The sequence below is a fragment of the Bombina bombina genome, chromosome 1 (assembly GCF_027579735.1).
Source record: "Bombina bombina isolate aBomBom1 chromosome 1, aBomBom1.pri, whole genome shotgun sequence".
Classification (NCBI taxonomy): domain Eukaryota; kingdom Metazoa; phylum Chordata; class Amphibia; order Anura; family Bombinatoridae; genus Bombina; species Bombina bombina.
Window position 1 is genome coordinate 654,890,289 of NC_069499.1, and position 25,872 is coordinate 654,916,160.

The following is a 25,872-nucleotide window of genomic DNA, read 5'->3' on the forward strand; positions in this document are numbered from 1 at the left end:
AGTCAGGCAGCATTACACACATGGACGTACGGTGTGATGATGATGATGTTGTACCCGCTGTGGGAGTTTGGTCTGTCACTGTGAAGCTGGCGTAACCCTTACACTACCTGATCGATACAACATCATACCTGATGTTTTAAAGCACGTTATTCCAAACAATTTAGGAATGTTAGGTGATTTATGCCCTTTATGGATTAAAACCAGACTCTGCATCAACTATGTAATTTTCCATTGGAGTTTTGGCATGGATCCCCCTCCGGCACGCCACAGTCCAGGTGTTAGTCCCCTTGAAACAATTTTCCCATCACTATTGTGGCCAGAAAGAGTCCCTGTGGGTTTTAAAATTCGCCTGCCCATTGAATTCAATGGCGGTTCGCCCGGTTCGCCGGTTCGCAAACTTTTGCGGGAGTTCGTGTTTGCAGTTCGCGAACCCAAATATTTAGGTTCGCGACATCACTAATTCTGAATTAATTTACCATTTCTTGACTGCATTGCAAGTTGCAACTTATCAATATAATGGGGTTTGTTTGGCAGGGATTACAATACAATTAATTATTATTACAGTTAGAGTACTCTGTTTGTGACTGTTAGTAATTAAACATTTTAGTCACATGGTGTTCTTGCTTCCCATAATGAAATTACATGTACACTACTACATCATTAAGGGGTTAAAAAAAAGTGTTTATAATTTAGAAAATGCAATTAGGACTACAAACAAACAGCTAAAGAATTTTGAACATTCTTCAAGGTGAGTACTCAATTCCTCCTGGTAAGGATCAGTTTCCTTGCCCAACAACTACATAAGTCAATTTGTCAACCATACAAGTCAAAGAAAAATACAATCCTAGCTAAAAAGGGACAAAAAAAGGACAGACGCTTACAGAAACACCTTTCAAACTTTGAAAATTTTACACAGTATATTTCTTCATTTATTTGACCCTAAATTTAAAAAAAAAAAAAACCCCAGAAAACAAAAATATCGTATCTCAAAACTATTCAACTGAGCATGCTCACAAGCAATTCCATTCAGAGCACTGTACTTATTTAACTTAAAAAAACCCAGTAGAATGATAGTTGAGAAAATATTTAAAGACAATTAGGTTAAAAAATGATTCCACTTAAAAACTATTATAAAATGCTAACAAACTGCAACGTATCATGCTCTGTTAACAAGGTGGAATTAATTATGAAAAAGGATATTGCCTTTTGCTTTATGTAACTTCCTTTTTATGGTATCATATCCTCATCTCCTTATGTCATTATTGTGGTCTGAGTTTTTTTCTGCTAATTTATCCATTCTACCCAGCTATCACTGCTATATCACCTCAACTTTTTCACCATTTATTTCTGTCATTGTGTCTGGAATTTCGTCTCGCTCACAGCAGTGACCTGCCTTCAACCTTATTATAGCGTCAACATTTTGTTAGTGTTCTTTTGCTGTATAATGGTTTTAAAGAAACCTCAAATTCGAGTTGCATTTTATGTATGTTTTAATACCTTTGTAATAAAGAATAGCTGCCAAAATATTGTTTTCCGGAGGACTCTAGCACTCACTTTTCTACTATAGCCTCCGGCTCGTTCCTCCGTCCACCGTCCTCCACACACAGCCACAGACAGCTGACACTAGCTCCTCCTAGCCCTAGCTGGCTCTATTAGTCAGACTGTCTCCCCAGACAGACCACTTCACTTCCTTCGAAGGGGATTCAGCAGGGCAGGGCCACACACTAATCTCAGCAGCTCCCTCCTGCACTGAGTCTTCTTCCTGCCTGAAGTCTGTGTAGGCGAGACGTCACTCAGCAGCCCAGCAGGCACGCCTCCCTGGGAGAGCTTATGCTGATTGGCTGCGTGACCTAGCTCCATCATGGAGGCGGTTTTGAGAACCGCCTCTATTAGAGCTTGTATGGGGCCTGGCGAGACACCACTGGGTTGCGCTAAAGTGGAACTATATTCAGATCCATGTTGCGCAATTTATGGAGGGCAGCGGACCGGCTCACTGCCTCCTAATTGCGCAAAATGAATGCTGAATTTCATTTGGCAGCGCAAGCACACTAGCGCAGTAGAAACATAATGTGGGTAATCGCCCGCGGGGGGTGGGGAGTGTACCCTTGAGGGTGGGGGTGGCCCAAAAAAAAAAGACAAAAACATTTTTTTTAATTAACATTATTTTAAATCTTTCTTCTCTGATTGGACAGGGGAGGCTCTGCCTCCTATTACTGCACGTCACTGGTGTGTGTGTGTGTGGGCCATGTGTTGGCTGTGGGCTGTGTTTGGGCTGTGGGGTGTGTGTGGGCTGTGTGTGTGGACTGTGTGTGTGTGGGCTGTGTGTGTGGGGGCTGTGTGTGTGTGGGGGGGGGCTGTGTGTGTGGGCTGGCTATGTGTGTGTGGGGGCTGCCTGTGTGTGTGTGGGCTGTGTGTGTGTGTGTGGGCTGGCTATGTGTGTTTGTGGGGGGCATTCTGTGTGTGTGTGGGCTGTGTGTGTGTGGGGTGTGTGTGTGTGGGCTGTGTGTGTGTGTGTGTGTGTGGTGTGTGGGCTGTCTGCGTGTGTTTGTGTGTGGGCTGTCTGTGTGTGTGTGTGTGTGGGGGGGGGGGTTCTGCATAATTCCTTATTATATACATAAAACAGTTGTTCCAATAGTACAAATGGTATATTGTAATATATACAATGTTATAGTGCTCCACATTAGTGGATTTATATGTTTTTGTTTATATAAAATGTTGTGCATTACCTTAAATTATTGTTCTCCCATTTTTTTTTTTTAATTTTAAAAGCTGTGTGGGCGGAGATTGCGCAGGGTTGGAGGCAGAGATTTGGTGGGGAGAAAGGAGGCCCCATTTTGTCATCCTGCCTTGGGCCCTGCAATGGCTAGGGCCGGCTCTGTGTTTGTATCTCAATGTTAAAGCCCTTTGCCCGCCTTTTTCTTTTCTTACACCTGAGACCTTTAAGCCCTTGTAACTTTTTTTTTAGTGAGGTTAATTAAAATAAGTACAGACACTATATACCAGTAAAAGACAACAGTACAAGTTACAGGGCCTGTGCAATGACAGGAGAGTTATACACATAAGAAAATATGGAAATAGCACGTTCTGCAGTAGTTTTAGATCTTTGCAGCATACCAGACCTACCTGTGTCATCGATATGATCATATGACGAACTAAAGAAAAAAAACTAAACATACTGTATTTAAAACCTAATTTTTTCTTATTTATCAAAGATTTCTATATTCTGTCGAATCACCCCCTAACATATACAAGAAATTAGAATATAAGTATACCCCAGTTAATAACTAATGCTCACTCTTGGGTCACGAATATTAAATATGAATGAGGGGTGAAGATTGGGAAATAACAACAGGGCCACTCTTGGACCCATTCCAAACAGAATTACAAAATAGAGGATGCACAGGCCACTCATGGGCCTTGCTATATATAGTACAAAATTACAGATAAAATAATAACATTTCTGTAGCCTAGGGTTAGATTTTAAACCTCTCTTGTACCTTTGCAGCTTATTATCAGTCACGATATAGGACTCATACCCTTAATAATTGCTCCTTAACATGAATTACAACAAAGTACGACGATGCAATCTTACATGTGCAATAAATACTCTATTATACATATTATGTCAAATTAGGGACCAGAGTACATAACTATTCCAGCTAACAATTCTGGTGCTTAAACGCAGGATTGATTGATATTTATTACGGCACAAAGTTGCCCATTAACTAGTATATTTCCCTACACTAGCTAAATAAGTACTAGACCCACAAGTAATAATACAATTTTACATAGAACCTTTAGGTGTTCCAAGGAGATTTAGCATTATATTATTTAAGTATCCCCCCACCAAAGAAAAAAGGGGGGTATATATGCTGATTATACTATCTAGGCCGCAGATAGTACATCAGGGGGCCTATTTAACAAAGGTCTGTCGGACCTGATCCGACAGTGCGGATTATGTCCTACAGACATCGCTGAATGCGGAGAGCAATACGCTCTCCGTATTCAGCATTGCACCAGTAGCTCTTGTGAGCTACTGGTGCAACGCCGCCCCCTGTAGATTTGCGGCCAATCAGCCGCCAGCAGGGGGGTGTCAATCAACCCGATCGTATTCGATCGGGTTGAATTGTGGCGATGTCTGTCTGCCGTCTCAGAGCAGGCGGACAGGTTATGGAGCAGCGGTCTTTAGACCGCTGCTTCATAACTGGTGTTTCTGGCGAGCCTGCAGGCTTGCCAGAAACAAGGGCCCTCAAGCTCCATTCGGAACTTGATAAATGGGTCCCTAAAGCTGCTTAAAAACTCAAAAATCTATGAGGTAAAAAAACCTAGTAGGTCAGGCTTATTTAGTTGGAACTTGTGGTAGGATTTATAAAATGGGATATAAACCTCATGTTAGCCAATAGGACTTAACCTTATAAGAAAAGGTAAAATAAAGAAAATCTTGGTAAAAAGAAAATCTAATAGTTCTATGAACTTACTGAGATGTCAGCCAGTAGCTGCACACCTAGGAACGCTTCCAGTACCAAGTAGATCATTAGTAGATGGTTATATTGGAGCTAGGAAAACATACATATGAGATCATGGTATGGGAATATGTGTAAATTCAACATTCCTGTATGTCTATCCAATCAGCAAGGCACAAATGTTTAACCTAAACTATTTAACCCAAGCAATGTAATGAACAATATAATACTCAAAAGACCATGTCAAAAGCCTGAAGAATACATTTTGTATGGTGATCTTAAAGGGACACTGAACCCATTTTTTTATTTTGTGATTCAGATAAAGCATGCATGTTTAATCAACTTTCTAATTTACTCCTATTATAAACTTTTCTTCATTCTCTTGCTATCTTTATTTGAAAAAGGAGGTATCTAAGCTATTTTTTGGTTCAGACTCTGGACAGCACTTGTTTATAGGTGGATTAATTTATCCACCAATCAGCAAGAACAACCCAGGTTGTTCACCAAAAATGGGCCGGCATCTAAACTTATATTCTTGCATTTCAGATAAAGATACCAAGAGAATGAAGAAAATTTGATAATAGGAGTAAATTAGAAAGTTGATTAAACATGCATGCTTTATCTGAATCACAAAATAAAAAAAATGGGTTCAGTGTCCCTTTAAGATCACCATACAAAATTTATTCTTCAGGCTTTTGACATCGTCTTTTGAGTATTATATTGTTCATTACATTGCTTGGGTTAAATAGTTTAGGTTAAACATTTGTGCCTTGCTGATTGGATAGACATACAGGAATGTTGCTTAAAATTGCATGCTCTATCTGAATCACGAAAGAAAAAAAATTGGGTTCAGTGTCCCTTGAATATTTATCCCTAGCTTTTAGCTATGGGGGAGAACTGTAAAGATGTATATAGAGGTGTTAACAGTATGAATACTGCACTAGGTACTGAAGTCCAATCAAAACTATAAGACTAAGAATTTGAGGTATGCCTAGTTGAGATTAAAAAATAATATGCATTATAACAATAATGCATTATACATTCTCATCAATACTTTTAAATTCACTGTACAGTGCATCATCTTACAAAATGCACTGTCGAGGGAGAACGTAAGTCCCAACATAATAATAGGGTAAAGTGCCACATTTGTCCCATACAGAAATCACTTAATTATTACCAGATTTTTTGTGAAGGGTTAAGCAGTTCAGCCATTGCAGGCATCATTATAATGTTTATCACTCAATCTGATAAGTTCGGCAGTTGCCATTAGGCCTGAACTGCACAGTCTACAGTCCAGGTTTCTACCCAACTCCCGCTCTCACAGTCATCTGTGTATAGAGGGCTCCAAGCCCATGGGCATTCCATCACATTAAGCAAGTATCAATAGGCAGTAGTATCCTGTCATCTCCGTCCTCTTCCTGGTATTGCATAGGTTGAGTTCCCATGACATCCATGTCCCTCTTAGGAGACTCAGATCCGCTCTCCATAAGTCAGAGTGGGATCTTGCTCCCGCTGTTTACAACCAATATCTAGCAGGGTGATCTCAGCATGGCTAGTGGAAGCTGATCGTTCGGCCGCAAAGGCCGTAAATCGTTCACTGGATGTAGGCACAAAATGCTCCACTTCACGCTCTCCCAAATCAATGGAAGGGGAGCCATTTTGAGACATCTTCCACGGCTCTCTTGTTCTGTTCTCCACTGTCTCATAGATCGCTAGGCTTGAGTGCCTTAAAGCTGGTACCTGATCTCTGTTCTGCCATTTATCACCTAGTTGCACAGTAGATGAATTCATGATTTGATTAATCCTTTCACATACTCTCCTTCCTCTTTCTTCTAATAAGGCTTGTATTAGAACAAGTAGCTCATCCATAATATGAGATTTGTTGAGAGAATTGCTTATGTTCTCTCTGCACCTGGTGTCCCGGGGGGAGGGGGGGTGCTAAGTACCTTCTCTAATAGAGCCGCCAATGTTCTCAGAGGTCCAATCTGAAAGACTTGCAATATAGAAGGGAAAATATAGATACCAACCAATGAAGTAGTCTCTCCTCTGTAGAATAGTATAGAATATAGAAATGGATGGTTTATAAAAATATGGATTACACGGCAGAATGTAGATTCCTAAGCAGAGTCTTCAGTTTAGTCGCCATCTTGGGCCAGAGCCAGGACACGCCCCCCACTTGTAATTTTTTAAAATACATTTTATCAGAAAATGTTATTATGTGTACATGTTACCGCTAAAGCTCGAAAGCCGTTAATGTGCACATTACCTAGCTAATCTGCAGATTAACTGATTTGCTCCGTTAATGTGCGGAATCAAGAGTTTTCCGCATTTTACCTAGGTAATGTGCACATTAACGGCTTCCGTATCGTTAAAGTTCAAAACGTTAGCAGTTTCTAATGCAAAGAACCCAAATGTCGATGAAGGTGTCACTGTGAGAATTATAGTACCCGAAGTAGACAGAGCAAAAACTGATGCCCGCTCGATTTTAGCTGTGGATCTTAGTAGAACAGAGGATGGCTTTTATAAACTTGGTACTAAAACGGGTATTTTAAAGCAATTGTATGTAAAATCTGAATTCAGTGTTTGCAAAGAGAGATTTTTAACGAAAGAACATGTCCCTGCTGTAGAAATATCTTTACGTCAAACAGCAATAAAACAATCCCTTGGTACTGGGCAGGGTTTCAGAAAATGTGACTGCAAATCTTAATGTACCACAAATAGTTGTGCTTGTCGCAAAAAACAATTGCTATGTAATTCAAAGTGTCACCAATCTTTAGATTGCACAAATAAGTAAGCATAATTTTATCATATGTTTTGCAAAATCATTTCCATTTAATTTGCAGATTACCTAGGTAATTTGAGAAATGAAACAATTTTCTGTACTTTAACGGGTCACCATAGTTAATCTGCACATTACCTAGATAATCTGCAGAATAACTGATTTCTGCACTTTAGCGGTAACATATATATAAATATATGGTATGTATATGCCTGGGAAACTTTGTCGCAAACTTTCAATAGTGGTCGCAGGAACTTGTCTTTTGCCTCCTCTTATGGATCTACTATACAATCCTATTCCATAACTTCTGCTGATATGTTTCAGTACTAATTTCACTTTCTACTGTTGTTTTACTAGTAGATGAGTGTCTGTTAATAAGTATCATATTTTTATTTATATGACACTCTGTAGCCTTGTTTAGGTGATTACAGTTATCTATTTATAATAAATATAGCCTTGGGACAGAAACTTTAACCGTTATACCCCTTTAGTTTTTTTGCACACTCTTTTTTTTTCATGCGCAGGGTTTAGTTCAATTTTTTTACCCAGTGTTGGCCTTCAGGTCTGTGCAAGTTGGGATAGTGCATATAAGCCCTCGGGATTGCACACGTCAGGGTTTTTGTGCAAACAGGGAAGTTTTATTTTTCCTGCGCTTCCACTTTCGTGTCTGCAAGCATTAAGTTAGCGCACGTATGCCTTTTAGTATGGGCACATCGGGTTTTGGTACACTGATCTCCTTTTTAACAGTATAGTTTGGATCGTGCCCTCCTTCTCAGCTAAGCGCTATCCAGGCATCGGGTGTGGAATCTACTTGTCTCCTGCTTAGACTAGAAAGTTTTAATACACTTCTTTAGCGGGGGAGTATATTTTTACAACCCTAAAGGACCAGTAAATATAGTAGATATGCATAATTAACAAATGCATAATAAAAAGACAATACAATCGCACATGGGGGTCAATTTATCAAGCTCTGTACGGAGCTTGATGCCCCGTGTTTCCGGCGACCGCTGCCCCATAAACTGTCTGCCTGCTCTGAGGCGGCGGATAGAAATCAACCCAATCAAATACGATCGGGTTGATTGACGTCCACCTGCTAGCGGCCGATTGGCCGCAAATCTACAGGAGGCGGTATTGCACCAATTATAAATGCTGACAGCATATGCTGTTGGCATTTATCGATGTGCAGCGGACATGATACGCTACATTGTATCATGTCCACTCGCACTTTAGTAAATTTACCCCTTAGTCTGAACTTCAAATGAGTAGTAGATTTTTTTCCAACCAATTTCAAAGTTATGTCTATTTATTTTCACTCCCCCTGTATCATGTGACAGCCCTGAGCTAATCACAAATGCATATACGTTTATTCTGTGAATTCTTGCACGTGCTCAGTTGGAGCTGGTGACTCAAAAAGCGTAAATATAAAAAGACTGTGCACATTTTGTTAATGGAAGTATATTATTGAAAAGTTGCCTAAAATTGCCTGCTCTATCTGAATCATGAAAGTTTAATTTGCGGATATAATTGTTTTTGCTGTTGTAGTTCAATGCTAAAAAATAGTCTTCTGATTCTGTCCCAAAATCTACCTTAGAAGCCGGGTTTTATAAACACTTTCCTACCAATGTTAAGTGTGTTTATTTTATTAAGGCTGAGATATCTCCTCCAGTTTATTTATGTGGCTCATGTGTAAATATGTTAATGCATTGAGACCAACCTAATGCTGCTTCTATGTGTATTACTACTTCTTCTGTTTGTTCCTTACAGGGGAGCTCTACAGACTTTGCTTCGGGTGTGGAAGATTTCATCAAGTCTACCGTTTCTGGAATGTTAGCAGCTTTTCCACTTTCAAGTAAGCATGAAAGGTCATTTCAGAATTTTCCTTCTTCCTGTTGTTATTCCTGTTTTTTCTTCAGAAAGAGAAGTTTCCTCTGATGATGAGGAATTTATTTGTCTTTTAAAAGAGGTTTTCCTTACTTCAGGGGTTAAAGACTCTAAGGGTTCTGAAGATAAGCCTTTATGTCGCTTAGATTCAGTCTTTAAAACTGATGTTAGAACCCCTGAGGTTTTTCCTATTCCTGATGCTGTCTCTGAGATATTTTCTAGAGAATAGTCTAAGCAACGTAATTCTTTTTAATCCTTTTGCAAGTTTTAAGAAGTTATATCTAAAATCTGTCTCTAAAATTGAACTGTGGGAGACTGTCCCTAAAGTAGATGGGGCCATTTCCACTCTGGTTACAAATTCTTTGGAAGACAGTACCTCTTTTTAGGATCTTTAGATAGGAAGTTAGTATACTTTCATAGAAGGGCCTTTCTGCAAGCAGGATATTTGTTTAGACAAGCTATCTCTATAACTGATGTAGTTTCTACTTCTTTCTGGTTAACTAGTCTCTCTGAGCAGTTTTCTTATGATTCTGCCAGTGAAGATTTTTTTAATCTTTTGGGATTACTCATGAGTGTTAATTCATTTATTTGTGATGCTGTATTTGACATTATTAAAATTAATGTCAAGAGCATGTCCTTCACGCTCTTTTCTAGAGGAGCTTTATGGCTAAAGTCCTGGTCTGCTGATATGGTGTCTAAAGCCAAACTTTTATCTCTTTATTTTTCAGGGAAATAAATTGTTTAGTTCTGATTTGGATTATATCATTACTGTAACTGGACATAAAGGGGCTTACTATTGTTTTTGTTTTTTGGTCAGAACAAGAAACAGAAAGTTGATTCCTCCACACGGTTCCTCTGGCCCAGCATGGAGGCTTAGTGTGGAACAGACCTCAACAAGCCAAAAAATCCACCCCTACTTCCATGTCTGTATGAAGGTACACATTAGATTTAAAGGATACTTATTTTCATGTTCCAATTATCATAGAACATTTCCAGTTTTTGAGGTTTGCCTTTCTAGACAAGCATCTTCGGTTTGTGGCTCTACCATTTTGTCTGGCTAGAGCTCCAAGAATGTTCTCAAAGTTCTGGGTGTCCTACTGCCTGTGATCAGATCTTAAGATATTACAGGTATTACAGTGTATTCTTACCTGGACACTATCTTGGTTCAAGCTCCATTTTTTCATTTATCAGAATCTCACACCAACAGACTATTGTTTTTTCTTCAACAGCATGGTTGGAAGATACATTTTCCAAAGTGTTCTTTGGTGCCTCAGACAAAGATTACTTTTCTGGGGTTTGAAATAGATTCAGTCTCTCTCTTTTCCTTCTGTGGCTTTTTGTATGGAAGTACTGGGTCTTATGATTGCAGCTTCAGATGCAATTCCATTTGCTCGATTTCACATGAGACCTCTTCAGCTTTCTATGCTTTATAAGTGGTGCAGGGAACATACTCAGCTGTCTCAAAGATTTTTCTGGATCAGCCCCTGACTTGGTGGCTGGATCATCAGTTCATTATTCAGGGGGCTTCTTTTGCTTGTTCTACCTAGAATGTGATCACAACAGATGCAAGTCTTTCAGGTTGGAGAGCTGTTTGGGGGTCTCTGAAAGCACAAGCAGTTTGGGCTCCTCAGGAGGCAATAAATATTCTAGCACTCTGCTGTTTTCAGAGCTCTTCAGACTTGGCCTCTGTTGAAAAAGGAGTCTCATTTCCAATCAGACAGTGTTACAACAGTAGCCTATATCAACCATTGGGGGGGGGGGGGGGGGGACCTGCAGTTCCCTAGCTATGAGGGAAGTGTTTAAAATTCTCTCATGGGGAAAAGCCAATTCTTGTCTGTTTTCTGCAGTTCCTTTTCCTGGAGTGAACAACTGGGGAGCAGTTTTACTCATCAGTCTTTACATCCAGGGGAATGGTCTTTTCACTAGGATGTGTTAATTCAGATTGTGGGTCTTTAGGGGTCTACCAGAGATAGATCTGATGGCTTCTCAGTTAAACAATAAACTTCCCAGGTACTTTGTGTGGTCCAGTGACCCTCAGGCAGAGTTTGTGGATGCCCTAGTAGCTTGTTGGTCATTTCAGCTTGCTTAACTATTTCCTCCTCTGGTTCTTCTTCCCATAGTGATTTCCAAGATAAGGCTAGAGAACTCATCAGTAATCCTTATTGCCTCAGCTTGGCCTTGCAGGATTTGGTTTGCAGATCTGGTTCAGATGTCCAGTTGCGCTCCTTGGCCTCTTCCTCCAAGGAGCGCAACTGGACATTTTTCCATCCATATCTCAAATTTCTAAGCTTGATGGCTTGGAGATTGAATGGTTAGTTCTTTAGCATAGAGGTTTCTTTGATTCTGTGATTGAGAATTTGGTCCAGGCTTTTAAGCCTGTGACAAGGTAGATTTATCATAAGGTCTGAAGGGCTCTTATTTCTTGGTGTATGTTTCAAGGTTTTCCTGGCATTCTTTTAGAATTCCTAGAATTTTGCAGTTCTTACAAGATGGTTTGGATAAGGGCCTATGTACAGTTTTTGAAAGGGCAGATGATTTCTGCTCTTTCAGTTTTGTTTCATATGAAGATTGCTAATCTTTCTGGCATTCATGGTTTTGTTCAGGCTTTGGCACAATTAAGTCTGTGATCAAACCAATTTCTCCTCCCTCGAATCTTAAACAGACATGAAACCCATCATCTTTCTTTTATGATTCAGGTAGAGCATAACATTTTAAACAACTGTCCAATGTACTTCTATTATCAATTTTGCTCCCTTTTCTTGGTATCTTTCATTAAAGAAGCAGCAGTGTACTACTGGGAGCTAGTTGAACACATTGGTAAGCCAATGACAATAGGCATATATGTGCAGCCACCAATCGGCAGCTAGCTTCCAGCTTCTGAGCATACCTAGGTATGCTTTTTAACAATGGAACACAGCAAATGAGATAATAGAACTAAATTTGAAAGTTCTAGAAATTGCATGCTCTATCTGAATCATGAAAAAAAAAATCAGTTTCATGTCTCTTTAACTTGTTGTTAAAGGTTTTCCAGGCTCTTCCATTTGAGCCTATGCATTTAGTGGATATTAAACTTCTTTTTGGAAATCTTTGCTCCTTTTGGCTATATGAATTATCTGCTTTTTCTTGTGATCCGCCTTATATTATTTTTTTACTATAAGGCAGTTTCTTAGGACTAAAATTGTTTTCTTTCCTTGAGTTGTATCTTCTGGCTGTAGACAGGAATATGTTGTTAAGACGTGAATGTATTATATTGACACTACTATAGTTTTCAGACACATTTTTTTTTTGTTTTTGTTTTTTTTTTGTTTTCAAAACAGCTTTATTGAACAAAAAAGGTCAAATTACAACTTGAGTATTACCATGTACAGAAAATAGAAATGGGTAAAAGAAGATTACAAACAAATTCGCGTACATAGCAAAGTCCAAGTGATTGTATCTCCTGATGCTGTTGGGTTTCACATTTATAGACATAGTTTCATATAACATTAAGTCAGAATTTTGAACAATTTTACAATTTTACAAATCAACAGGTAGCTGCCTCTCCCTATTGTTACGCGCAGGGTGGAAAAAACATCAAAAGCGTCACATGACCCATATAGCTCGCAGAATCCTACTGGGATGAGAGAGTTGGTGTTTAAGTTTGTGTTATGTTGTTAGTGTATGACTCCCATAATATCTTCATCTGAGTGTATTTATCTGCTCTTTTGTGTTTCATGTAAGCATATTCTTCTAGTTCTAGTACATGATGCATCTTATGATGCCATTGAGCTAATGTGGGGATTTCCCTACTCTTCCAGTTCCTAGCCACTAAAGACTTGAAGCTATTACTTGCAATATATAATAGGTTCCTCTTATAACCCTGAAATCTCCCATACACAATGTTAAATAACCATATAGTTGGCTCTGCCAATACCTCCATTTCCAACAGAGTTGAAGTTTCCCTAGCTATTTTCCCCCACATTTCCTGTAAGGGCGGGCATGTCCACCATATATGTGTCATGTTCCCTGGAGTGGCCCCACATCTCCAACATCTATCGTTGCTGGCTGGAAAAATCTTATGTATTTTTGAGGGTGTGAGATACCATCTCTGAATAATTTTGAGATTTAATTCCACCAGCCTGCTGGATGCTGAGGTTTTATTTATGGATGCGAACATGTATGTCTTGTCTTTGTGTGAAAGCTCAATGTTGAGCTCTCTCTCCCAGCTATCAATGTAATGTGGTGTATTAGAGGTCGTTTGTAGAATGGAATATGTGAGTGAGAGAGTTCTCCTGGTTGGAGAAGCTGTTGCACACAATGTCTCAAATGGAGTGAGTGTACGTAGCAGATTTCTTTTATCTTTGTGTTTGTATATGTAGGAATGACATTGTCCCACTAAGAACCAATCACCAAAGACCGTGTATCCCTCCTCTATCAGATCACTCGGGGGTTTCAAGCTCTGTTCATTTCCTAGGTGTAACATCATTATAGCTCTCTGGTTATTCACAGCTTGGGGATCTCTTAGAATTTTTGCCCCTGGTATGAAGTCTGTATTGTCAGTAAGTGGTGTCAGTGGAGAAAATCTAGACGTTACATGTGGGTATTCTATGATGAGTTTGTCCCATATTTTAATGGTTTCTGAGATAATTGCATTTTGGGAAATGTGCGCTGGCAAACCTACTCGCCGTTGCCAGCACAATGTCCCCAGATGTCTCTGCTCAGAGATATCATGTTCTAATTTTACCCAGGCCTTGTTATCGTAATTTGTGAACCAGTCTACCACCCTTTGCATAAAGACTGCTTGTCTGTATTTTTTGAGGTTAGGAACCCCCAGCCCTCCATTTTTAATATGTAAGAACATGAGTTTTTTGTTAATTCTGGCCTTGCGTCTGTCCCAGATGTATTCAAATATGTTGTTTTGGAGGGTCGTCAAGTAGTTAATTGGCAATGGGATGGGTAGTGATTGTAATAGGTATAACAACCGCGGCAGAATGTTCATCTTTATTGCGTGAACTCTACCCAGCCAGGTAATGTGCTGGGAGCGCCATGAGGACAAATCATTAACAATGGTCTTTTGTAAGGATTGATAATTAAGTAGAAACATTTCCCGTATGGAAGGGGCCAACATAATTCCCAAGTATTTTAGACTAGACTTCTGTATCCTGAAGGAGCATATCTCCTGTATATGTGTTTTAAGGTCTTCGTCGCCTTGCAGTATTAACATTTCAGATTTGTTTTTGTTCACTAAAAAATTGGAGGCTAGGTGATAGTGATCTAATTCTTGTAATAAATAGGGGATTGACACTAGTGGGTTTGTGAGGAAAAATAGGATGTCATCTGCATATAGCAGTGTCTTGTGTACTGTATCTTTTATGTAGATCCCTGAAATGTCTGTGTTAGTTCTTATTTTTGAGGCTAGGACCTCCACCGCACAGGCAAACAGCAGGGGTGACAGGGGGCACCCCTGTCTGGTCCCATTGGAGATGTGGAATATGTTTGATAGGACACCATTCACTCTCACCCTTGCCGTAGGGGCCGAGTATAGGGCAAAAATCCTGGATATGAAGACATCATCTATCCCAAATTTTTGGAGAGTCTGGCGTAGGAAAGCCCAACCGACGCGGTCGAAAGCTTTCTCCGCGTCGGTTGAGACCACCACTGTTGGCATATTGTGTGTTTGTATATAGTTAATTAGGTGAAAAGCCCGGACCGTGTTGTCTTTCGCCTCTCTTGAGTGTATGAAGCCAACTTGGTCATTGGATATTATGTGGGGAAGTATTAATTTGAGTCTGTTTGCAAGCATTTTCGCATAGATCTTTATGTCTACATTCAGCAGAGAAATAGGGCGGAAATTTTCAGGTCTATCGGGGGGTTTTCCTTGTTTAGGGAGAACTGTTATGTGGGCTTCTAATCCCAGCGGTGTAAAAGGTGAATCTTCTGTTATGTTATTAAAGAGGGATAACATATAGGGAATCAAAAGGTCTTTAAATTTTTTAAAATATTGGGCAGTGAATCCGTCAGGTCCCGGGGCTTTGTTGGATGGGAGTTGGGTTATAACATTTTTGATTTCGTTGAATGTAAATGGTTCAAGAAGTGTTTGGTTTTGTTCTGTGGATAGCTGTGGAAGGATTATATTTTTTAGGTAATCTCGAATACTTTTGTCTTTGTTTGCTGGATGTATTTCTTCCCTGTGTAGGTTATAAAGTTGTTCATAGTATGTCCGAAAGGATTCTGCTATTTGCTCAGACGTATGTACTGCTTTGTTTTGTTTATTATAAAGTGTCAGGATATAATTTTTATTAATCCTCCTTTTCAGTTTCCTAGCTAGTATGGGGCCACTCTTATTATCTCCCTCGTAGTATTTTTGATTTAACTTTAAAGCCCGTTGTTTACATTCTTTGCCTAATAACAGATTAACCCGTGTTCTACCCTCTGTGATTTTTTGCAAGATATCTACTGATGTGGGGTGTTCCTTAAGTTGGCCTTCTAATAGTGCTAGTGAGTTAAGAGTGTCATTTAGTAATTTGTTAGCCTGCTTGATTTGATAGGAATGAATACTGATAAATTCACCTCTAATAACTGTTTTGTGGGCATCCCAGAGAGTTCTACTATCTATAGCAGACTGGGGGGAGGCATTAATAGAAAAGTATTCTTTAATGGATTTTTCAATCCGTTGGAAGTGTATAGGATCTTCTATAATACTGTCCTCCAATCTCCATACATATTGTCGGTTAGGGATATATGGCCATTTGAATTCGCATCTAACCACAGAGTGGTCAGACCAAGAATTAGGAAGGATCTTCATGTGTGTGACCCAAGCTAAGCTTGTGACATCCACCATGAAATAATCAATGCGGGAGAGTCGATTATGTGGATTGGAATAAAAAGTAAACTCCCTACTGTCAGGGTAAAGTATTCTCCAAGCGTCATGTAAGGTCATATCCCTCATGTGTGTCTTAACAGAGTTGATAATCCTATGCGGTACAGAGGAAGTTTGTGTGGAATTGTCCAGTGCAGGATTCAGTGTTAAATTAAAGTCCCCTCCCATTATTACTGCCCCTTTTGACATCTCTAAGACCAAGTTGGATAAATGTTTAAAGAATTTATCTTGTTTTGTGTTTGGGGCATATATATTTATTAGTGTAACCATGGAGTTGTAAAGCTTTCCTATCAAGATGAGGTATCGCCCATCTTTGTCAGTGATCTTCTTAATTAAAGTGAAAGGTAACCTTCTGTTAATGAGGATGCCCACCCCGTTCGTCTTAGTAATATTGGATGCATAATATGTAGGGCCAAATTTGTATTCAAAAGTTTTGGGTTCCCTTCCCCTCATGAAGTGAGTCTCCTGTATAAAAATCACATCACCTTTCTTTTGTTTAAAGTCCCTCAATGCTAAATTTCGTTTATATTGGTTATTGAGTCCCTTTGTATTGGCTGTAATAAAATTCAGATTACCTGTATGTTGTGCCTGCATTCTACATTACTGTAAAACGTATATAATATGTGAAAAGGAATATTATTACCTGAAAAGCGGAGTGAGTAACAAACCCTATAACCATCTTTTGTGTAGAGAGGGCCCAGCGGGTCATGATGACGCCCTTGCAGAGAAGGCCGCACCTGTGTTGATATGGAAGCATGGATTTGCTCATATTCTGACAATACACATAAGCTAGTGAGAAAATAAAACAAAGAACAAAGAAAACAAAGAACATACAAAAACATAACAAAACATAGAACCTCTTGGTCATATCCACCAAGTGAGGTAAGCATCGTACTGAGGAGTTTGCTCAATACCTATTCCCTTATCATAATAACATTTTCTTTGTTGTGAAACAGTGAGTATAACGAATATTAACCTAAAGCTGTTGTAGCAGCTCATAAGAACATGGCTAAATTTAAACTTAATTCTATACTTCAAACTAACAACTTCCCCTCTCGCCAACCTCTTCCTATAGTCAAGAAAAGCTTCAACTTAAACTAAACAAGTCCTGAAGAAGTAAGTTTTATGGGACTCAACTTAAAGGACATCATATTCATTTTGTCCCTAATGCATTACCACCAGGGAGGACGGTGCATCACCGGAAATATCCCCTGTAGTATCATTGTTGTGGCATCCCCGGCCTGTCCCAAGGCTAGAAATTAATGTCATATGTTGACTTTATCTCCAATTCAGTTCGAGACCGCTGGGGTTTTTTGTTGTTTTCTCTGTGGGGGAACTTTTGTCCAGCTCTGAGATGAACCTTTGGCTAGTTGGTGCTGTTTATGTGATTCTGAGCCCTCCAGTCGGACATCCGATGGATGGGGTTGTTGGAAAGAAAGGCCCAGAGTCTCAGAGAGGAGTGGTAAGTCCTGTTCGTTTCTGTAAGTAATAGAGCGTCCTTCATGGGTCACGTTCAAGCTGAACGGGAATCCCCATCTGTATCTAATGTGTTTGTCTTGCAAGACTTTAGTGATGTATCGTACCTCTTTTCTCCTCTGGACTGTAGCAGGACTTAAGTCCATGTAAATCTGTAAGCTATGGTCCAGGTATTGAATAGTAGGTGTCGAGCGGGCCGCCTGCCACACCTTCTCCTTATCAGTGTAGCGCAGGTATCTTAATATAATGTCCCTGGGGGGAGCGTTGGGAGGAGGGGGTGGTCTTAATGCCCTATGTGCCCTATCAAGTTCCATATCTGGAGCCTGTGGATCCTTTAGTAAAAACTTGAAAAGACCCTGTAGATAGTCAATCATATCATGTTGTAACACTGACTCTGGGACCCCTCTGATCCGCAAATTGTTACGGCGCCCCCTGTTGTCTAGCTCTTTGACTTTGTCCTGTAGTGTTTCTATTTGAGCGTACTGAACATTGGCTTGAGTGGAAATATTATCAATTATGGAGTTTACAGTGTCTTGCGTTTCCTCCACACACTCAATCCTCTGCCCTATTTCATTTATGTCCCTCTTCATATTTGCCAGATCTGAGGTAATAATGTCCTTGAGGGCGTCAAAATCTGCCTTTGTGGGAAGATTGGCAATATCTGCTTTAATCTGAGCTGCATAGTCTGTGGGAAGATCATTCAAGTTAGAGGGTGATGAAGCAATGTTGTTAGATTGCTGTGAGCAAGTGTCTGTATCAGTGCTATTGTTAGATGAACTCTGGAAAAAGCTGCTGACCGAAGTTGGCAATAAGGTCTGGTTTTTAGTAACTTTGTCCCCTTTCGCCCTTGATTTAGTAGTCATTTTTATTCTGTAATAGTGTCTGTGACACTTGTAAGGTTAGGGGAGGGAGTAAAGGCCCAAGAAAAAAAAGATTTAAGCGGCCCAGCACGACAAATTAATTCTGTTTCCAAAACTCTGATCGTAATTGCAGAGCGTAGCATTTGTATCACTCAGGTATTCCCCCAATCTCCATTACTATAGTAATCGTGTATCAGGGCCTGTTGCGATGACCTCTCCTCTTAAAAAGTTGCGTTTCATCTCTTATTATATAGGAGTGCCTGTTCTGAGTAACGTGTTTGACAGACCCCGTTTACTTTAATAAGCCCTGGTACCTCATATTTGAGCTCCGTGCCTGAGGATTTTGTGTACTGCCGGCCACGTGGGTTGTAATGGCGTTGGGCTACAGCGGGTAAAGTGATTTAGAGAGCTTGCCGCCTCCCGCTCTGATAGTCGATCCGAAATTCACCTCCTTGCGTCTGTTATTTCCACCCGTGGTCACATAGGTGCAGAGGAGCTCCGATGATCACCGCCAGTCGAGCCCAGTCTCGCGCCGTAAGTTACATGCGCTCGTGGGCCCAGGTCTGCATATTATAAAAGCCTCGGGTGCCTCTGCATCTGTAAATCTGCGGTAATGCTTTCACCCAGGCGTGCCCAGCCTGTTGACGAGTGTTAAACAGCACAAAGCAGGGTTGTTATGCTCTGTTTCACCGTATCTTTTAACTCGGGAATGGTAATTGTGCCCGGAGCTTTAGTCACCAGCAGCCATTCCTCTGCCTGGCCAGGCTCCGCCCCCCTTCAGACACATTTCTAATTTGTTTGTGTTCTTTTCGGGTTACAGGAAAGGGCAGTAAATGTCTGCCATTTCTTTGTCTTCTTGGTTGAGACTTCTCTTCCATAAGACTTTTTTTTAAAGCAATTTAGCCCCCACCTTAACGGATTACAGCTCATTCTATTAGATTGATTGCCATTTCTCTGACTTTTAGGAATGAGGTTTTCTTATATTCTACTATTTTTGTGTTTTTTTTGCTTCTTTCGAGGCGGCCTTTTAGTAGGAAAGCCCTTCAGGATGATAATTTGCATATTGGGTATTTTTTCATTACACAGTTTTTGCCCTTTGTTTTTTTTTTGTTCTTTTGAGTTGTGGATTTATTTTCAGTGAAAAAAAATATGTTTCTCAAATCCCACTCTTAATGTTTCATTACTCGTGGACTCCACTGCTTGGTATCTGTTCCCAGGAATAATTGATCGTGGACTCTCACCTACAATATGAAAGAAAACATAATTTATGCTTACCTGATAAATTAATTTCTTTCATGTTTTCTGGTGTGTTTCTTTATGCACATTTCCCCCCCTCCCCCCGCTCCTATTTGTTTGCTCTTGATTTTCTTCTTCCTCTTTGGCATGAATATACATCAGAATGAGTTGCCAGTTAGGCGGGAGAGGCTTTATAGAATTTCTGGGGTTTGGGAGTCTTTGCCTCCTCCTAGTGGTAGGGAAGAGTAATTTCCAGGAGTAATGGGTCATGAACTCACCACCATGAAATAAATGAATTTATCAGGTAAGCATAAATTATTTTTTGTATTGGTCTAAGCAATTATGAGAAATAATATAAAACTAGAGATTTTTAGCCACTTCTTTATGAAAACATAAATAGTATTATAATCTATTTAACCCCTTAAGCCATTTGAATGTAAAACTATGTAATGTGGTACATATCCCATTGTACTGTATAACGTAGATCTACGCTGTCTGTGTCACTGCCTGTAATGATCATCCATTATAATTACATTTCCAGATCATACAGATCAAAAGTGTTTGTGTGATTTCTATCCAGGCCGTAGAGTTTTTTTTATAATAAGGCCCCATGAAAAGTTTACAGTTTTTACTGTTTTTTTTTCTTAAATGAGGAACAACGTTTTCTGTGCCATTACAGACATGAATGATTTTCAATTATTAACAAGTATCAATACAAACATTTATAGCTTCTTCCTCACACAGTACATTTAGTTTAAGTACTTGATAGCTGGTTATAATTTCTTTCTTAATAGAGGTCCCGCACCTCAGTATTGTATATAATCATATATTACACTTTTTGAGGTACTGGCCTGATATTTTATGTAACCCTTTAGATAAAGAACCACAAGTAAGGAAAGGAACTGCCAGTTATATGTGCAACAGGTTTGAAGTACTCGCTCATATAATTTGATTATTATTATTCTACTCATATATGTTTTTGATCACTGTACTTTATTTGTACAGATTTGGTTAACACTTCAGTTGATTAGAAACAATTCTAATGGCTTTGCACTGTGGGGAGGAGCTTACTGCTTAAAACTTTGTTGACAAAGGAGATAATATTACACAAAATTTTACAATGGTAAATTGTAACTTTTGTTTATGAAAGTTCAGAGTGCTGGCTTTTGTTTTGTTGTACAACTTAAATGAACCAAAAACTATGCATATCAATCTTTCATGCCCTTTGGAAGTTCCATGCCTTCCTAACAGCGCTGGGCTTTAACCCTTTAGGGTGTCATGGAATGTCATACCTTTTTTGGCATTGTGCAGTCTCCTCCTTTTGTTTAATGCAGAATCGTACTGGGGGCGTGCATAGAATCATAGGCTGTCCATCCATTATCCAATCCCAGGCATTGAAATCACATGATTGTATCGCCGTACGCATGATTTCATTTTTCAAGCAAATGTTTGCATCAAAATTGTGTTTGGATGCTAACCACTTATCCTGGGCATGAAGGGGTTAAGGATATAGTAGATAGATCATTAATGTAAATTACACAATATTAGAAACATTAAACTACAGTAGTGCTTAATGTAGGTAGGCATGCAATGTTATTTGATGTACAATAGACTCCCACAATTAGTAAATTTATTGCTAAAATAAAATAATGTTTATTTACAGCTGCTTTCTAGCTCAGTTGTAGTACTGCTAAATACTATAGTGCAGAATTATGTTTTTCATTTAGTCCGTATGACATTCACCAGTTCAGGACGGCTATTTGAAACTGATCAAAATATGAGATAAAAACAATTATTAAAAGGTGCACTATTGTATCCTCAAAGTTCCTTTGAAATTAAAATTATGCTTCAAAAGTTATTTGCATTTAGTACACACTGCTCAATTTTTTTTTTCAAATGTCCCTCAGTGTCCTCACTGAAGGTCAGTGGCGGCCGAAGGTTGGTACTTAAACATAGAAACATAGATATTGATGAGCCATAGGCCCAGCAAGTCTGTCCAAAAGTTCCTAAAAGTATAACTTATCTAGTTTGTAGGATAGCCTTATGCTTATCCCAGGCATTCTTAAAGTCCCCCACAGTGTTCGTCATTACCACCTCTTCTGGAAGTTTATTCAAATTACTCCGGAATATACTATCCTTCAGCTAGAGATCATGCCCCCTTGTTCTTGAATTTTTCTTTTTATGTAAAATACTCACAGCATCAGCTTTACTAAGCCCTTTAATATATTTAAAACTTGCTATCATATCGCTTCTTTCCGTTCTGTCCTCTGTGCTATACATATTTAGGTAAATGAGCCTCTCCTGTTATGTTTTATTTTTTAGACCATGTATCATTTTAGTAGCCCTCCTTTGCACAGATTCAAGTTTGTTTAAATACTTCTGAAGATATGGCCTTGAAAACTGCACACAATTTCCCAAGCCCCGTTCCTCATTTGTAATAGTCAGTAAAGTGTCATTAAGTCTGTAATAAACATTTGGATTTTTCTTCCCTAACTGCATAATTTTACACTTTGCAGTGTTTAACATAAATCCAAATAACTTGTCCAATCATCCAATTATTGTATATCACTTCTCATTTTGTCTACCCCCCTGGAACATCTACTCTATTACAAATGTTTGTATCATCTGCAAACAGACATACGTTCCCTTGTAACCCTTTGCTGATATCTCTGATAAATATGTTAAACTAAACAGACCCCAGAACTGACCCCTGAGGAACACCACTAGTAACAGCCCCCTCTGCTGAATGTATTCCACTTACTAAGACACTCTCGGCTAGATTTGGAGTTTGGCGGTAAAAGGGCTGTTAACGCTCCGCGGGTTTTTTTCTGGCCGCACCATAAATTTAACTCTGGTATCGAGAGTTCAAACAAATGCTGCGTTAGGCTCCAAAAAAGGAGCGTAGAGCATTTTTACCGCAAATACAACTCTCGATACCAGAGTTGCTTACGGACGCGGCCGGCCTCAAAAACGTGCTCGTGCACGATTCTCCCATAGGAAACAATGGGGCTGTTTGAGCTGAAAAAAAACCTAACACCTGCAAAAAAGCAGCGTTCAGCTCCTAACGCAGCCCCATTGTTTCCTATGGGGAAACACTTCCTACGTCTGCACCTAACACCCTAACATGTACCCCGAGTCTAAACACCCCTAACCTTACACTTATTAACCCCTAATCTGCCGCCCCCGCTATCGCTGACACCTGCATTATACTATTAACCCCTAATCTGCCGCTCCGTAAACCGCCGCCACCTACGTTATCCCTATGTACCCCTAATCTGCTGCCCTAACATCGCCGACCCCTATGTTATATTTATTAACCCCTAATCTGCCCCCCACAACGTCGCCGACACCTACCTACACTTATTAACCCCTAATCTGCCGACCGGACCTGAGCGCTACTATAATAAAGTTATTAACCCCTAATCCGCCTCACTAACCCTATCATAAATAGTATTAACCCCTAATCTGCCCTCCCTAACATCGCCGACACCTACCTTCAATTATTAACCCCTAATCTGCCGACCGGAGCTCACCGCTATTCTAATAAATGTATTAACCCCTAAAGCTAAGTCTAACCCTAACACTAACACCCCCCTAAGTTAAATATAATTTTTATCTAACGAAATAAATTAACTCTTATTAAATAACTGATTCCTATTTAAAGCTAAATACTTACCTGTAAAATAAATCCTAATATAGCTACAATATAAATTACATTTATATTATAGCTATTTTAGGATTAATATTTATTTTACAGGTAACTTTGTATTTATTTTAACCAGGTACAATAGCTATTAAATAGTTAAGAACTATTTAATAGTTACCTAGTTAAAATAATTACAAATTTACCTGTAAAATAAATCCTAACCTAAGTTATAATTAAACCTAACACTACCCTATCAATAAAATAATTAAATAAACTACCTACAATTACCTACAATTAACCTAACACTACACTATCAATAAATTAATTAAACACAATTGCTACAAATAAATACAATTAAATAAACTATCTAAAGTACAAAAAATAAAAAAGAACTAAGTTACAGAAAATAAAAAAATATTTACAAACATAAGAAAAATATTACAACAATTTTAAACTAATTACACCTACTCTAAGCCCCCTAATAAAATAACAAAGACCCCCAAAATAAAAAATTCCCTACCCTATTCTAAAATACAAAAATTACAAGCTCTTTTACCTTACCAGCCCTGAACAGGGCCCTTTGCGGGGCATGCCCCAAGAAGTTCAGCTCTTTTGCCTGTAAAAGAAAACATACAATACCCCCCCCCCCAACATTACAACCCACCACCCACATACCCCTAATCTAACCCAAACCCCCCTTAAATAAACCTAACACTAAGCCCCTGATGATCTTCCTACCTTGTCTTCACCATGCCAGGTTCACCGATCCGTCCTGGCTCCAAGATCTTCATCCAACCCAAGCGGGGGTTGGCGATCCATAATCCGGTGCTCCAAAGTCTTCCTCCTATCCGGCAAGAAGAGGACATCCGGACCGGCAAACATCTTCTCCAAGCGGCATCTTCTATGTTCTTCCATCCGATGACGACCGGCTCCATCTTGAAGACCTCCAGCGCGGATCCATCCTCTTCTTCCGACGACTAGACGACGAATGACGGTTCCTTTAAGGGACGTCATCCAAGATGGCGTCCCTCGAATTCCGATTGGCTGATAGGATTCTATCAGCCAATCGGAATTAAGGTAGGAATTTTCTGATTGGCTGATGGAATCAGCCAATCAGAATCAAGTTCAATCCGATTGGCTGATCCAATCAGCCAATCAGATTGAGCTCGCATTGTATTGGCTGATCGGAACAGCCAATAGAATGCGAGCTCAATCTGATTGGCTGATTGGATCAGCCAATCGGATTGAACTTGATTCTGATTGGCTGATTCCATCAGCCAATCAGAAAATTCCTACCTTAATTCCGATTGGCTGATAGAATCCTATCAGCCAATCGGAATTCGAGGGACGCCATCTTGGATGACGTCCCTTAAAGGAACCGTCATTCGTCGTCTAGTCGTCGGAAGAAGAGGATGGATCCGCGCTGGAGGTCTTCAAGATGGAGCCGGTCGTCATCGGATGGAAGAACATAGAAGATGCCGCTTGGAGAAGATGTTTGCCGGTCCGGATGTCCTCTTCTTGCCGGATAGGAGGAAGACTTTGGAGCACCGGATTATGGATCGCCAACCCCCGCTTGGGTTGGATGAAGATCTTGGAGCCAGGACGGATCGGTGAACCTGGCATGGTGAAGACAAGGTAGGAAGATCATCAGGGGCTTAGTGTTAGGTTTATTTAAGGGGGGTTTGGGTTAGATTAGGGGTATGTGGGTGGTGGGTTGTAATGTTGGGGGGGGGGGGTATTGTATGTTTTCTTTTACAGGCAAAAGAGCTGAACTTCTTGGGGCATGCCCCGCAAAGGGCCCTGTTCAGGGCTGGTAAGGTAAAAGAGCTTGTAATTTTTGTATTTTAGAATAGGGTAGGGAATTTTTTATTTTGGGGGTCTTTGTTATTTTATTAGGGGGCTTAGAGTAGGTGTAATTAGTTTAAAATTGTTGTAATATTTTTCTTATGTTTGTAAATATTTTTTTATTTTCTGTAACTTAGTTCTTTTTTATTTTTTGTACTTTAGATAGTTTATTTAATTGTATTTATTTGTAGCAATTGTGTTTAATTAATTTATTGATAGTGTAGTGTTAGGTTAATTGTAGGTAATTGTAGGTAGTTTATTTAATTATTTTATTGATAGGGTAGTGTTAGGTTTAATTATATCTTAGGTTAGGATTTATTTTACAGGTAAATTTGTAATTATTTTAACTAGGTAACTATTAAATAGTTCTTAACTATTTAATAGCTATTGTACCTGGTTAAAATAAATACAAAGTTACCTGTAAAATAAATATTAATCCTAAAATAGCTATAATATAAATGTAATTTATATTGTAGCTATATTAGGATTTATTTTACAGGTAAGTATTTAGCTTTAAATAGGAATCATTTATTTAATAAGAGTTAATTTATTTCGTTAGATAAAAATTATATTTAACTTAGGGGGGTGTTAGTGTTAGGGTTAGACTTAGCTTTAGGGGTTAATACATTTATTAGAATAGCGGTGAGCTCCGGTCGGCAGATTAGGGGTTAATAATTGAAGGTAGGTGTCGGCGATGTTAGGGAGGGCAGATTAGGGGTTAATACTATTTATGATAGGGTTAGTGAGGCGGATTAGGGGTTAATAACTTTATTATAGTAGCGCTCAGGTCCGCTCGGCAGATTAGGGGTTAATAAGTGTAGGCAGGT